Raw genomic sequence first — 15,858 nt, 5'->3', positions numbered from 1 at the left:
CCATTCCCAGAAGGCAGCGTTCGCTGCGGCTCTGTCAAAGGACGTGGAGTCTGGGATACCATGGCCCCAAGTTGGAGACTTGGATCCCCAGGGAGACATAGACTGGTCCGAGATGCTTCTCAGACCCGGGTGTGGCCAGCTGTGGCTGAGCCCGGCTGGAGGGAGACCGCGCCCCGGCCCTCGTTCCTACTCGCGCGCGCCTCAAGACAGACACGACCTGAGGCTAGCTTGGCTTCGTGCCCGGGTCTGCAAGCCAGAGCCGCAACCCCGCGGAGAAAGAGGCCCCAGGAGTGGCGTGGGCGTGGAGTATGTCCTCTCCGGGCTTCGTTTTCCACTCCTGGGAAAAGGGAATTCAGTATCTGTGGGTTTCTCGGAGTCCTCGCCCACTTGGGTACCTGCTTTGTTCCACTCTCACTCTCAGTTAGGTTCTGTTAGCCCCCGGGCTGTTCAGGGTAAAGTGCACGCGTTTTAAATATTCGCCCAGGTCTTCTCTTAGCGCGTCCTTTCCCCAACTTCCATACCCAGCTCAAATTCTTTGTGAAGCCCCAGGTTGACCTCAGTTTCGCCCTCCGAGCTGCTCTCGCTGGAGGCCTGAAAACTAGTGGTTCTAAAACTTTTGGCGTGCATCAGATTCTTCTGGAGAACTTGTTCACCAGGTCTGGGGTGGGACCCAAGAATTTGCATTTCTAACCAGTTCCCAGGTGATGCTGATGCTGCCAGTCTGGAGTCCAGACTTTGAAAATAGCGGCTGTGGATGATGTGTGGGGTTGTTGACTAGAATTCTGACATGGGTGCTTCAAAGATGGGCCTGCTGTGGGCTAATTAACAGGCTCTGAAGAGATGAGGCCATGGAATATGCAGGGTCCCAGGCCAGTTTAGCACAGGAATGCACTTTTTAATAGTAATAAATAAACATGTCAGTCACCCGGTAAAGGGAAGACACTGCAGGGACCATCTGACTGAAGGATGTTCCAGACCTTAGGTCCTGATATACCCTAAAGCTGGGAAGGTCTTCTGTGAGGAAGGCAGCTGAGGTATACCTGGTGCTGCCTCCCAAGCCCCACAGAGACTGTGATCTCAAATCTCTAGGACAGTCAGCTCAGTAGATAGAATCTGCTGCCCCTGTGATGGCTGTGACTTGAAACAGGCTGGGGGTGGGGAGGCGGATTTCTGGCCAGTGGGGTATCAGAGTGGCTCTCATTCCTACCCAGGAATAGGCCCTCTTGACCACCTATTGACCTGCTATTCGTTCTTGGAGCAACAAACCTCTGCAGGGGAAGCTTGGTGAGCACCACCCTCAGACAGGATCCTGACTGTTACAGCTGTAAGGGAGTATCCACTCTGAGTCCTGGGGGCCCTGGCTCCAGTCTCCCTCTACCCACCCATCAAAAGCCGAAAGAGTAAGTTCCTCTAGGTCCTTGGACAAGCAGCCAGTGGCCATCCAAAGCATTGGGCCATAACTAAGGTTGACTCAGGAATGCTTTTCTGTTTCCTTTAGATTTGTATCAGCATCACAGATCTTGGGGGTCAAATAATTCACATGAGACCTTATGCTCTACCCATAAAACTAGCTGCCAGGCCCTTCCTGCTTGGGCTTTGCATCTGCGCTTGAGTCACATGCAGTGTTCCCTTAAAAACAGAAGTTAAATGAGCCTTTTTGACTTAAAATCCATCTTCCAAACTGTTAGCATATTATTGAGAGAGAATGAGAATGCCCTGTGCTCTGTAGAACTGAGAGGTCCTCTCTTTCCTCAGCTCCACTGGAAACTCCAGCATCACCCTCACTATCTCCCAGTGAGATGTTTGAATACATGTCTTGGCTCACCCATTTCCTCCTGCCTGTTGTGCTTTCCCTGGGGCTCTCCATCCATCCAAATTCTGCCTGACTGTCCAAAATCCAACTTGATTTTTCATTCCTTAAGAAGGTTCTCCCAAACTGCCTTGGTCCCATGTGACCCTCACTTGTCTTTGCAGCATTGATCTAGCTTTAGTGGTGAACTGTCCAGTGCAAGGAAGGCAGTGGGGCATCGCTGATGAGAGCACAGGGCTTTGGAGGAAGACAGCCACTAAATAGTAAGGCAGCAGAGAGTAGCTGGCTCCTTCCCCCACTGCAGTTCTGTCTGGGGGCAAAAGCTTGAAGTCAGACCAACCTTGCAGCTCCTGCATCTAATGGTTTGTGTGACTGGAGCAAGTTACATCCCATGCCTGAGCCTCAGTTCTTTCCTATGTAAAATGGGAATAATAGTCATAGTCCCTACCTTCTAGAGTTGTTGTAAAATTTAATGAAATGTTTAATCACAAATACTGTGATCTTGGATAGGAAGACATCAAAAAAAGAAATCAAGTTAATCTATAAATATAATGTGATCCCAATATAAATACCAAGAGGTTTTTTGTTTGTTTATTTTTGAGAGGGGAATTGGTGAGGATTAGTTAAGATGATTTAAAAATTAATTTGGAAAAATAAACAAGACTAGCCAGGAGTGTCTCAGTTGTGTCATTGCTGTGGACGTGTTGCCCACTACTTGCACTTTGTACTTACTCCACGAAGGATGGCCCATAAGCAGATCTACTGTACAGATGAGCATTTCGATGAGCATAATGAGTACCAGCACATCATGTTATCAATGATGTGCTGAGAACTTTCCAAACAAGTTTCTGAAACCCATCTAATGTTTAAAGAAGAGTGGAGGAGACTTGGTGTCCAGCAGAGTCTTGGCTGGTCATTAAATGATCCATGAGCCAGACCCACACATTCTTCTCTTTAGATAACCTCTTCCAAAAGGTCAACAAAAATGAAGTGCATCTGGGAGGCGTCAAGTAATCTTTTTCAAATTTAATGTGCATATGTATATATGATAGTATTCAGTGAATACTGGAACAACATACAAATCATTTGTCCCCACTTGTGCACAAGCTGTTGTCTTCACAGCAACAGAGCTCAGTTAACTGCAACTGCAAACAGGTTACTGTAAGGTGTGTGAGATACAATTTCTTCTAGTCAGGTTTTCTTAATATTAAAAGCACCTGTTTGACTTTACCCTTATTTTTGTTTAATAATAAAGTTTGAATGATGTTAAAAAAAAAAAAAAAGACTAGCCAGGAAAGTTTTGAAAGACCAAGAGAAATAAGAAGCATTAGCCCTCTCCAATATTCCAGTATTAAACATATTTTAAAGCTATGGTTAAAATAGTGTGATAGATCAATGGAACCGACTGAAAGTCTAGAAATAAACTCAAAGACAAATGGGAATTGGATATATGGTAAAGAGGCATTTCAAATCAGCGGCAGAGGTAAGATTAATCCATAAATGGTACAAGGACAACTGGGGAGCTAAAAAATTAAGTCAACTCTGAATAAATTAATGAATCTAGGGAATAATCACCATTGGCTACCAACATCACAAAAAGAGAAGACAGAAGACAAATGTTCTCAGACTTCAGGTGGAAGCACATATTTTAAACAGTCTTGAGGGGAAAAAACAAAAAAAACACCCTAAATCTTACAACTACGAATTTACACAAAATATAGGTATCAGAAGAACATGTTAGGCAACACCATGAGGATGCAATCAACAAAATTCAGTGCGAAACTACAGGACAAATGATCTAGTTTCTGCAATCAATACATTGCAATTTTTTAAAAAGAGAGAGAGATGGAGGGCAGCCTGTAAAGTAAAGTAAAAAGGGACTGTCACAGTCCAAGAGGACTTTTGTAGCCAAAGGACTAAAGAAAGCAATGGACAGTTTCTGAGACATGAGCTTTTATTACGAGCTTTTATAGGGTGGGGAAGTCGAGTCTCATTGCCCTGAAATCAGGAGCTTCTCTGAATGGATTCAGGGGCTGCTCTGAATGGCAGCGAGTTCAGAGCACAACCTGGAAATAGTCCGCACTTTCGGGGGTCTGAATAAGCTGGTTATAAGGGCTCCACATTGGGAGCAGGGGTGGGGTGGGGTAGAGTGGGGGGTGTCCTGCAGCATAGAGAGGGATTGATTGTAATCAATAGGGAGGAGCGGAGGATTATAGATTATCTGGTAGATAACAGTATCTCAGGGAGTCTCAGGGAGGAGGTAGTTTCAGGTATAGATAACATTTAATACCTGATATTACAAGGAGAATAGGTCAAACCTTAATTGTCCTAGGTCAAGCAAACTGCTATGTGCAATCTTCAAGACACTTGGAGGCCCGGGGCTCCCACAGTGACATACCAACCAATTGCAATATATGGACTTCATTTGAATTCTGATTCAAACAAACTTAAAAAAAAAAACCCATATGACTATCTGATATTGAGCAATTATTATTAATTTTAGGTGTGCTAATGGTGTTGCGGTGAGGTATTTAGTGATATACTCTGTCCCTAAAATGGCAGCCTGCATTGGGCATCGCCAGGGGGGACCATTTCCAAGAAAGATTTTTCCAGAAGACAAACAATTGGCCTGCAGGGGCTTTCCAGGAAGAGGGAACACACCCTACAGAACTGCAGATAAGCAATACCTGGTGATAAACAGGTCTCAGGTCCAGTTGAAGTGGCTTATCTGAATGCACAAATTTATGATACTAATCAATGTATATCTTCTCCCCACTCTGTAAAACTATATAAAATAGAAACTTGTCATCAGCCAATCAGAACATTTCCTCACTTGCTCTCACGTTTGTCCTATATAAGCTCCCCTTTCCACCCCCTCAGGAGCACTCCTTTCTACTTTCTGAAGGGGATGTCGCCCAGTTCATGATTCCCTCGCTAAAGATCCTAAGGTTAGTGTCATTGCAAAATTTTTCTTTTAGGAAGACTGAAATATTTACGGAGTGATAAAATATCTAGAATTTGCTTCAAAATAATGGATGGCTGGGGTGGGGTGGGGGAAGGGTGGTTGGAGGTACAGATACAACAAGGTTGGCCAAGTCGGTAAATTGTTGCAACTGGGAGATGATGGATGGTTACTCGGGGTCTGTTATAGTATTCTCTTTTTGACATGTATTGAAATTTTCCATAATAAAATGTTTTATTTTTTAATTCAAGTCAAATCTCTAACCTCACACCTAGCCAAAAAACAAAAGCAACAACAAACAAATCAATAGGAAAATGGAAGTAATGTTTGCAATTTAAAACATTAAATTGTATGAAAGGGATAATACAAAGTGCTCCTGCAAGTCAATAAGAAAATGACAAAGAAGTCAATAGGAAATATGCCAAGGACACGGACAGTTCACAGAAAAGGAAGCACAAGTGGCTCTGATATGAAAAGATGCAGAGCTTCACTCTTAAAAGAAATGCAAATTAAAACCACAGGGGGATATCATTTTTCACCTATCAGATTGGCAAAGATCAAAAAGCTTGATAACTATCTTGGCAGCAGAGTGGGGAGCAGGCATTCTCATATGCAGCTAGTGTGACTGGAAATCAGTACATCCCTCTACGAAGAGCATCTTGGTAATATCTTCAAAGTTACAAACGCACTCACCCATTTGACCTAGCAATTTCTCTTCTAAGAAGGTATCCTATTTGCACATGTTCGAAGATACTCATAGGCAAGGATATTTGTTGCGGCATTGTAAAAACAAAGGATTGAGACAATCTGAATGTTGATGATCCAGATTAAAGATTAAATGAGTGGAATTAAGGAAGCCTCAATTGATGGTGTGTTTTGTTATCATTACTTCATCAGATAATAATCTGTTGAAGGGACCTTGCATTTGTAGGTCCAAACAGGCTTTCAAAAAATATTGGTTAGATTGATAAAATCATTTCTTAACCTCTGGCAGAAATGAATTGGCAGGCAGTGGCTCAGGGAGGCTACATGGCTTGTCCAAGATCATTTGTATAGCATGTATCACATATTCCTTAGGTGCAAAGCCCAGTGCTCGGGACGATAAAATAAACTGAAATAGAAGAATTGGACCCTGCATTCTAAGAGCTGGCAATCTAGCTAAGCACTCTGGCAGACCCTAAAAGAAATCAAGCCTTTTATTGTCCTTTCAATTATATCAATGAAGCCCATTGTTCTGGTGGATAAACTGAGGCACAGATTGGAAAAGCAATTTGTCAAAGGCCATGCAAAAAGGCAGAAGCAGAGTGGCAATTACAACAGAAGTCACCCTTCCAGTTGTGCCCAGTCCTTAGTGCCCTAGGGGACTCACTGTCTGGAACTGTAACTGAGAAATTAAGAATTAACAAATGATTATGATTACTGAATCACTATATAGACATTTTTCTTTCTATATTGTAGAATAGGCAGAAGTTAATACCTGAAATTACTGGAACTCACGTAGTCTTACCCTTGTTTATACTCACTATTGTAATGGTTATTCTAGCCTAGTCTCAGCCCTGTTTATACTTACTATTGTAATGGTTATTATAGTCTAGGCTCAAGCCTGTTTACAATTGTAATGATCATTCTAGCCCTGTTTATTTGATATTATAATGGTAACAATTCCATCTCCCCTTGCTTCAGTCCATAAAAACTCTGAACTCCTTAGACTCAGGGAGACAGATTTTGGGGCCAATAGGCCATCCCATCTCCTGCTTCTCACTAGCATTAAATTCGTTCTCTCTTTGAAACCCGTGTCATGGATTGGCTGTTACGCACATTGGGCAGAGAGCCCACCGCTTCTGTTGGGTATCAGGATCCTACTCCCCACCAGTGTTCCATGTACTAGATCAACCTTCCCCAAAGTGTGTTACATTATAGATCCTGTGAGAAGCTCTAGAAAAGGGCTCCCTAGTCTAATATGTTTGTAAAATGCCTCATGTATTAACCTGAAGTTTCCCCAGACACTTTGGTTTTTAAAAGATGAAAGAAGAATTCTGCTATCTTTGTTTGATGGATCTGCAATGCTTATTAACATACAATAGCACTTACTGGCATCCTACAGGATCACTCTTCAGAAAATACTGCACAAGATATTTGGCACTGGCAATGGTCAAGCTTTGGGGAAGAGGGGTTGCTTAATGACTAAGTACTCTTAATAACTCTCCAAAAGGGTTTGCTGTTTGGCTCTTCCAAGAACTCTCTGTTTTGGTTATTTAAAGACATACCAACTGTTACATTTTCTCCCTAACAGACCCAGGAGGAGAGCTTAATGTCCTCTCCCCATTCTCTTCACCTATCCTTTGGAGTAAATGTTGCAGGTGCCCCTTCCAGATCCGCTGTACAGGGAAGGTGCACCTATTCCCAAGATGTTCTGAGTTTTGGCTGCTAATGTCTTATAGCTTTACCTTCTCCAAAGAATTGTCCTCAGTCCACGTGAGCTGCTTTGCCCGCTTTTGCTGGGATGCCTAGAAAACTTACGCCCCCTCACCTCCTACCTCCCAGTGGCCCATAGCCCATGAATAATTAATATGTGGCACACAAGCCCAGCTCCCTTGCTTCTGAGACGGCTAAACTTTGTGTGCATTTTATGCTCCAGAGGATCAGGTTGAGACTAGATGAGCTTTCGCTGAACCCACCTCTTTGCCTGGCTTCTTGTCCTATCCTGCTTTCCTCAGTCCCCAGATAAAACATTTGCACAAGAAGCCCTGCCTCAGGCTTTGAACTAGGGAATCCAACCTACCATATCCCTTGGGCAGTCTGGGCTCCCTGACGGACTTCTTAGCCAGTAGCAGCCCCACACCTCATCCAGGGACCTGCAGATTTCATCTCTTCCAAAAAGCCCTCCAAGACCTGGACCCTCACATTCTGGCAGCATGTTTCTTTTCTTTTATTATTTTGTTTTTATTTACTTAACATCAAATAAAAAAAACAAGTCTGGACTTGGTAAAGGGAGACTTTGTTCAAAGGATTATTGCACAAGGGGAAAGGGCTATTGCAGTAGGGAGAACATTCTGACCATAAGATCTGCAAACCTCTCAAGGGTTAGGTCAAAAAGATTTTTCTTTTATAGAAGAATACACAAACAAAAAATAGGTGTGGGGAAGTGAGATAAAAGGTGGTGTAGTCGGAGAGTAGATCAGAGAATGTTTTATGCTGAAGCAGTCTATTTTCTGGGAGGTCCCTTAATGTCCAGGGCCTGGAGGAAACGGAGAAGCTTAACCCAAGTTTGGTTAACAAGCATTTTGTTCCTATTTGTAAGAAACAAGCACTATTCCTAAAAAGGAATAAATGCTCACCTGCTGGTGGAAAAGAAAAGAATTTATTCATGGTCTTGCAAGAACGGGCACCCAACCAGAATGTGGGGGTTGGCGCCCAGAAAAATAGATTCAGCAGTATTTATTCCCTAAACCTAACCGCAAGTCCCTCCCGTTTCTCCATTGGCTGGATACTCCAGAGGTTACATTCTATTCGACAAGCCTAACCAGCCCGCACAAATTTGAAACACGCAGCCCACCCAAATTGGAAACATTTGGAAAAAAAACCTCCTGTGCAAACTTGGAACATTTGAAACAAGTCTCCACTCCTCTTTCCTTTGTTCTTGAACTGCAGAGCCAGTCTGAGCTAGTTTGGTAACAACTTATGAAGCTGTTTAAGAAACCTCTACCCACTCATACCCCCCCACCACCAGTCTTCACCTTGCAAAGACAGTGGGCGGATAAACAGGAGGACTGGCCACCGATTATAGCTTGGCTTCTTGACCCTCTGCCATTCCCCTGAGCTGCCCCCACCCTGTGTGAAAGCTAAATTTAATCTAATTCTCACAACTCCCCCCTTTTTCTTTTAAACTCTTTTTAGCTTTTACATTTGAGTCTCTTAAACCTCTGAAGAGCTTTCTCATATTCCTCATTGTACGAATCCTCCTCTCTGAGGGGGTATAAATTGTTTTGCACGTATTGAACTGGCATTTGTTTGGTTAGGGCCGTCTCAATAAACCTTTGAGTCAACCCCCAGACACATGGGATGATGCAGCAGCCAACTGCTGTGAGTGCTCCAGCTACAATGATAAGAGAGGTCAAGACAGACAACGCCACCCTTTCCACTTTCCAAACCAGCTTTTTAACTATTCAGTGAGAGGATTATTAATACCTGAATTTCCCGCTAATTCTTCGGATAAAGCGGTTAGCCCTTGCAAAGCTTTGGTGATGGTCCCATCAGGTGCTGTATTATTTGGGATAAATGTACAACAACTGCTGCCAATCATTACACAAATGCCTCCTTTTTCAGCCAGCATCATGTCTAAAGCTATTCTGTTTTCCCATGCCATTCAGCTAGTAGCATCTAGCTGGTCTGCGATGCCCTTAACCGTGTCTTTGGTGTAATTGATAAATCTTTGTTGGTTATAATATACATGATTAATCCAGTCTACATTTTTATTAATAGTGACCCACCAGAATAAAAATGACTCAAATCCTGCAGCTATTTGATTCCTAGCTTTAAACTCATTTGGGATTCCCCATGGAACTCCTATACTGTCTAAATATATCCGGTTGTCAAAAGAACCAGGCAAACTTCTTTTCTCCCTTTCCTCTTGGGGTTTCATGTCTTCCCCTTTCTCAAATGCCAGGGTGAATGGGATGGCCAATTGGACCAGAGCACAGGTCCCTTCCACTTTCCAGGTAACACTGTTCGGAGGATGCCCTTTCCACAGTACCACCAAAGGTCTGCTCGGGGTGTGGTTAGACTGGAGAAACTGCCAGTACTATCCTCAGTCACATCCCATGCTTGGGTACACGAGGCCGTGGTCCCGAGATCCAGGCAGAGTGGTTTCCTGGACCAGGATGAGGAGCTAGCCTGGCCCTGGTGTTTTCACTCCTGACTGGAGGAAAAAGGGAGGACAACGTACTGCAATTTTCACTGGGAGTAGCATTCTGGAAAAGGAGCACCACACACTTGAACTCCTTCTCTTGCTTTTCCACACCAAAGGGAAAGGGCGTGGTCCGAGCAGTGGGTCAGCCTGTTGCACAAGCTTAGCAGTTACTTTTATCTAGGCTCTGGACTGTATATTTAACCCATTCTACCCAGGCATTGACATCCCCATATCCTGTTTCTATTTCTATGGTTTGCTTTAAGTTTTCTGCTTTAGTTATTCTAATTACCTTGGGATCATTCTGAACTGGGGAACTGGCCTCCGACTGGACTCCCTCCAGTGTTACTGAAGGGCTAACTGGAGAGGGCATGGTTAATGACAAGTTTAATGGAGAGGAAAGAACTTGTAGACGGAATCTCCCCAGAGGATCTCTACCAGTAACCTCTATCCCTATGCCATATATCCCATCAACTCCCCCACTGGTAGTGAGTTGTTTATTAGCTTCTTTAATAGTTATTACCACTGGGTTGCATTGAAGATTCCTACAATCTGGTGGGGTGTTACCTTGTAGAAAGTTATTTTCTCCTTCAATTTCCTGTGGGTTGGGCGGATCTAACTATTATCTACAGTCCATCCCTTGTATTGGGTAGTCCACCATACATCAGCCCAAGAGAGGCAAGAGGACACTCAGCTGAAAACACTTCTTACTGGCTCTGGGCACAGATATTTATCCTTTCCACTCAGCCACCGCTGGTACTCCTAGTTCCCACAGTCCACTACCTGACATGCATCAAATTGCACTGTTTGAAACTCTAAGCCTTTAGTTATATTTATTACTAATTTGACAGGACTTATTGCATTCTGAACTGGGAACATTATGACTAGCATAATTATTCCCATTCCCAATCTGAACTTTAGACCACCCACCCTTAAGTTTTCGAAAGCACCTGACCAAGTGGTATGGAGACAAAGGGTTTGACCCGCCCCCCACCTTTTCCAATATTCCCTCCCAGCCATTGTCTTTTTAGAGTGAACCTTAAGGGATCTGAGGTTGGAGTTATTGTCCAAGATTTGGGTGGAGTTGCTGGGTACTTATCGTCTGGTTCAGACACTGGTCCCTTTATTTGGGTGTAGTGAGTCCAGCCTTTCTCTGCCATCCGGACTGCTGTTTCAGTTGTTAACAAAACTTGATAAGGTCCCTCCCAGGCTGGTTGAAGTTTGGACTCCTTCCATGACTTGATGAGGACCCAGCTGCTAGGTTGGTGTTGATGGACAGCACACTTAAGAGGCGGAGTTTGGGCCAGCAAACCAGGATGCCTGAGGGATGACAGAGAAGGAGACAAAGCCAGTACATAATTCTTAAGGAAGACATCCTTTGAATCTAAGGAAGGGAGATCTCTACTTTTAGCCGCCCCACTGGGGGCATCTCCGTATAATCAACTTGAATATTCTGAAATGGCCTGAGGCCTGGTTCCTTTCCCCATGTACTTTTTTCCTTAGGACTTTCTTATTAACCCTTTGGCAAATTATGCATTGTTTACAATTTGTTTAGCTACAGTATAAAGGCCCACACATGCAAAATGCTTAAGAGCCGGATTACACATGGTCTGTACTCCCCAATGACTCCCCTAGTGTAAAACTGCTAACACGTCCCTCAGGTACAGACACCCCTGAACTCATTTGCATGAAGCACAGCAAGAATTTACCAACATTTAACGCTATTTACTGGTAAAAAGAATGGAGCAATTAGAGTAAAGGACAACAATAATTCAGAATAACCCAGGATTAATCAACAAAAAGGCTTACCATTTTAAAACACTCACTGAAAATCCAGTCAATACACCCAGTTCAGTGATGCCTGAATATAGTTGATTTACATATATGTACACCTTGAATACACACACAAGGTTTGTTGCCAGATAAGTAATAACCCACTCTTCAGAGGGAGGGGGACAAGCCTTGGTGTGTGGCATTTGACAATATAAGTGGTGCCTCTACTCCCACCAGACCCAGTTTCAAGCTAGCAACCTGGCATCACCAAATGCAGAGCTGGGAAGAGACATGCACCACTCACTGTCCTAAGTTTTTTTTGATGCAGCTTTAGTGAACCTTAATCCCTTTTACAGAAACATGTGCATACAATCCACTTGCAGCCTGATTATGAACCTTTTGCTTTTGCCCAAAATATATTAGCAAAACCATACTACAAATCACAAGAACACACAACCCCTTATATATTTGGAACAGACAGATACATACAACTTACATTACTCAAACCACTTCTACCTAAGGGAAAACGCTGCACACAGTAAAATTTGTATATACACACCCATAACCATACAAAACCACACATTATGCCCACTTGCAAGCATGTACAGCCAGTTTCTTTTACAGTTTCAAGTAAAGAGTTGCCTCATTCTCCACACTATTGTGAACCTGCACACAATTGCCCAGCTTTAGAGTACATACAAACTAGTATAGGCTACAAAGACATAAAGAAATATCTCCAGTCTACCATAGATGAGTACACAGGAAATCTCTGCCAAGTCTCAAATCATACACTGACAAACTTCCACAGCTTTAAAGACTCCTACATAATTGTATCACATGCTTTTATTACATACAAATATAATTATCCCACATCCCTGTGTAAACACATGACCCAAACTTCCATTAGACACACGAATTTTTAACTCCCAGAATTTATACACTAAAATATGCAAATGTATCCACCAATACCTGTCCAGCCCCATATCACTTAAGGATACAGATAGAGAATCACACAAACCCCATGCCACAGAATCCTTAAATCTGAACATATACGATATCCCACCAAACCCAGAAATTTCCTTAGTTCCCTTTTTTTTTTCTGGGGAAGAGGTAAGCCAGCCATGGCCTGAATTACCCCCAGACCAATCCCCCCTCTTTCTTTCTAACTGGCCCCAACTACTTCTCTATCTCACCTCTGTCTCTCTCCTCCCTGCCTCGTTCCTAATCTCTCCTTGACCATGAGGTCAACTGTACTTATCATGACCTTAGCTTTCTGCTTCTGCTTTTCCTCCTCTCTTCTTACACTTTCTGAGATTCTCTCAATAACTCCTCCAATGGCTTATCCAGCCAGCCATCCATTTTCTGGGTCTTTTTCTGAATATCAGGCCAAGATCCCTTTACATAGCTGACCTTTAGCATTCCCTGGGCCACAGAATTATTGGGATTCATTCCTCAATATTTCCTCACCTGGTCCCTCAACCTTTACATGTGGTCTGAGGGGGTCTTATCTTTTTCCTGATTTACCACAAAGGCCTTACTTAAATTCTGAGATTTGGGTACAGCCAATTTTATTCCCAGTATAACTAGTTCTCTAAGATCTTCCATGTGTGTTCTAGCCCCCTGATCATTATTATCCCAATTGGGGTCCACATTGGGGAACTTCTGCTCTGCTGCCATCACCCCTTGTCCGGGAGGGTGCTTTGTCTCCCATTCTCTCATAGCCGCCTTCCTCACCGTTCCCCTTTCCTCTCCTGTAAAGAGGACGTTTAGTATGGACTTAAGTTCAGACCAGGTATATAAACTGGGGCCTAAGAATTGATGTAATTGTTCAGCTAGCCCCACTGAGTCCTCCATTAATGATTTCATTTCCTTCTTGAACTTCCTTACTTCTGTACTCATCAATGGGACATTTACATAACCAATTTCTCCTGGTCTAATAGTACTTCCCTGAGAGGGTACAAAGACTCAGCGGGTTTATACACCCTCACCCTCCTTTCCTCAGCAGCCTCTGGAAACAGAAGCTCCTGTATATCTTTTTCACATTGTTCCAATTCTTTTCTCAACTGGGGGTGGGTTGTAACTGGTGGAGCAGTCGGCACCGATTGGCTCTCCGACTGCCCCTCCCATTCCCCAGGGGCGGGGTTTGGTTCCTTCAATCTTTAGGGCTTAACAGTTTCTGCCCCAATGGGGGAGAGGAAACATAAGGTGGGGAAAGCTTAACAAAGGATCCCAGATTTTAGTTTTTAAAGATTCAGTGTCTGAATCTGGGTTCTTAACTTTCATGGGATAAAAACTAGTCTCTTTTCCCTGCAGCCAGCACATGGCATAGTCAGATTCCTCCTTGGAAAAAGGTTTCTTTATATTAACATAACGTACAATGTTGGCACAAAGCCATTCCTCATCTGCCCCGTATTTGGGCCAGAATATATCAGGTGGCAAAATGCTTTCTCTTGTCCAAACATAACAATAATATTTCTTTTTATCTTTTCCCTTGGTCCGATCACTTTCGGCCCAACGTTTCAACATTCTCACCAATGGACTATCCAGAGGAATGTTCCCAGGGGACACTACAGGTGCCCCCTTCCCCTTTTTTCCCCCGGCCGGCCGACTGCCTTTATTCCCCATTCTGAGTCTTGTCTGGGCATCTTTCCCTCAGGATCAGCCTCAGACTCACCAGAATGTCCCCACCACCAAGGTAATAATTAATAGTCCTTTTTTCTTACCTTCGTCTGTGCACAGAGTTACCTGGTGGCTGCAAGGCATGTTTTTCCTTCCCCTTTTCTTGTCCACAAGCGGCAGACCTAAGCGTCTGATTGCGGGTCTCACCAGCAGTCAGAGGTGGGCCCCCAACCACGGAGTACGAGACCGCTCAAATGGCGGGCGCACCTTCCCTTCTTCCGTCCCGGGGGGTCCTCCTTGATGCTTCGGATCCTGGACGAGCCCCCAAGAAGTTGTGAGAAACAAGCACTATTCCTAAAAAGGAATAAACACTCACCCGATTGTGGAAAAGAAAAGAATTTATTCACGGTCTTGTAAGATGGGGCACCCAACCAGAATGCGGGGGTTGGCGCCCAGAACAATAGACTCCGCAGTATTTATTCCCTAAACCTAACTGCAAGTCCCTCCCCTGTTTCTCCATTGGCTGGATACTCCAGAGGTCACATTCTATTCGACAAGCCTAACCAGCCCGCACAAATTTGAAACATGCAGCCTGCCCAAATTGGAAACATTTGGAAAAAAACCTCCTGTGCAAACATGGAACATTTGAAACAAGTCTCCACCCCTCTTTCCTTTGTTCTCGAACTGCAGAGCCAGTCTGAGCTAGTTTGGTAACAACTTATGAAGCTGTTTAAGAAACCTCTACCCGCCCCCCGCCCCCCCCCCCCCGCCAGTCTTCACCTTGCAAAGACAGTGGGCGGATAAACAGGAGGACTGGCCATCGATTATAGCTTGGCTTCTTGACCCTCTGCCATTCCCCTGAGCTGCCCCCACCCTGTGTGAAAGCTAAACTTAATCTAATTCTCACATATAGATCAATGGGAACAGGTAGTTCAGCTAATCATTGATAAGGCACAGAATGGGAATTTGTCATAGGTAGACAAATGGGGCATCTATGAGTGACTTAAGTCACTTGGGGAAGAGTGGTTCTTTGCTGTAAAGTTCCTCACGTTCTCGCTGGAACACAAAATGGTAGGTGGGGTGGGGGGCGGGTCTTAACCTTTGTTGTTTTCTGGAAACATAGGCCTGGAAAAAATTTAACGTGGTCATCCATAATAATGAGGTTGGATGCGGACTCTGTGCCAATTGACTTATCACAACAACTTGATAATGTAAATAGTATTTTTATCTTACAGATGAAGAAGCTGAGGCTCAAAGAGGTTGAGTAGCTTGCTCATACAGCAAATAAGTGATGAGAGCTGGGGAGGATATGTCTGATTTTAAAGCCCTTGTATTTAACCACTGGACTATACATTTTAACATCTGAATAAGTTTTTTTTGCTTGGTCTACAGACAGTGGGACCATTACAGAGCAGAGATCTAGGTTATTTTGTGTCTGCTGCTGACACATTGCAAGAACAGCTTCATGCTATTAAAACCCTTGAGTTCCTGGGCTTCTCAGGCCGGGGCCTTGGGGCTACCCCTCCCCCCTCACCTGCCCTGAAGGATGGGGAGGGACTTGGCCTCTGAGCTCCTTGAGACGCATTCCATTTTCTGTGAGTCCCTGCCAGTGCTGCAGCTGCAGGCATCTACAGGCATCCTACTCCACTGCCAAGCCTAGCATCTGCATTTCTGGGAAAAGCAGCGGCGGGAGGCCGGATCATCTTTTTCCTGGAGGCCTCCTGGGTTCAAAGAAAAAAGGGCAAGCAATGAAGTGGGGGAAGGAGGATGAGGCCTGGGCCAAGTGAA

General features: G+C 44.1%; 1 pseudogene; it reads left to right on the top strand.

Annotated features, from left to right (window-relative positions):
- The first annotated feature begins 2,552 nt into the window (after positions 1-2,552).
- LOC119519026 lies at positions 2,553-2,799 on the top strand (annotated as a pseudogene).
- The last annotated feature ends 13,059 nt before the right edge of the window (positions 2,800-15,858 follow it).

This window comes from Choloepus didactylus, chromosome 22, assembly GCF_015220235.1.
Source record: "Choloepus didactylus isolate mChoDid1 chromosome 22, mChoDid1.pri, whole genome shotgun sequence".
Classification (NCBI taxonomy): domain Eukaryota; kingdom Metazoa; phylum Chordata; class Mammalia; order Pilosa; family Megalonychidae; genus Choloepus; species Choloepus didactylus.
This window is presented reverse-complemented; position numbering and strand designations above follow the sequence as displayed.